At 33.8% G+C, this 850-nt stretch overlaps 1 non-coding gene across 1 annotated transcript; it reads left to right on the top strand.

Annotated features, from left to right (window-relative positions):
• The first annotated feature begins 590 nt into the window (after window positions 1–590).
• TRNAQ-CUG (transfer RNA glutamine (anticodon CUG)) lies at window positions 591–662 on the top strand. Its single transcript has one exon. It is a non-coding gene; the product is annotated as a tRNA-Gln (tRNA).
• The last annotated feature ends 188 nt before the right edge of the window (window positions 663–850 follow it).

Here is an 850-nt window from a genome sequence, read left to right as displayed (position 1 = left end):
AATACAATCACATACCACGTCTATCGCCAATGGAGAATTCAACATCGACTATGAACACGAAAACGAAATTGAATGAAATTTCGAGTAAAATAAAAAGCAAACTAAAATATAATTTATCCATGTAAAATCAAAGAAATAACAAAAAGCTTCATTAGAAAAGTATAATTAATCAAAACATTATTATTACTTTGATTAAAACAATAGATTTACATATAATTAGTGCGGTTAAGTAAACAAACATGGTAATGGACTGTTCAAAGATTGAAGTTAAGTATTCTTACCGCAATTTCGGTAATAATATATTTTAACCATAAAGAAAGTCCAAACACTAGAAGAAAAGAACACAGAAAAAAATAGGGAACGAAAAGGAAACAGAACAAGATACATAAAATATATTTCATAATTTTATAAAGGGGACCTGTGTTCTAGAACCTACCCAAAAGAAAACGCTATTTTTCACGCTATTTTTCACATACTATTTGGAATCGAAACTCATCCTTTTCTAAACATAGCACTCTCGTTATCAACGGAACTAATGAAAGTACTCGACTCAGCAATAGGTCCTGTCGATAGGCGTAAACATTACTGGAGGTCCCATGGTGTAATGGTTAGCACTCTGGACTCTGAATCCAGCGATCCGAGTTCAAATCTCGGTGAGACCTATATTTTAATTTGTCTTTTAAAGAAAAGGAAACGCTTTTTCCGATAATAGCCATGCTGTTTGGAATCGAAACTCATCCTTTTCTAAACATAGCACTCTCGTTATCAACGGAACTAATGAAACTACCCGACTCACCAATAGCTCCTGTCAATAGGCGTAAACATTAACGGCGGTCCCATGGTGTAATGG

Source organism: Thermobia domestica, unplaced genomic scaffold (genome assembly GCF_964235325.1).
Source record: "Thermobia domestica unplaced genomic scaffold, izTheDome1.hap1.1 HAP1_SCAFFOLD_630, whole genome shotgun sequence".
NCBI lineage: Eukaryota > Metazoa > Arthropoda > Insecta > Zygentoma > Lepismatidae > Thermobia > Thermobia domestica.
This window is presented reverse-complemented; position numbering and strand designations above follow the sequence as displayed.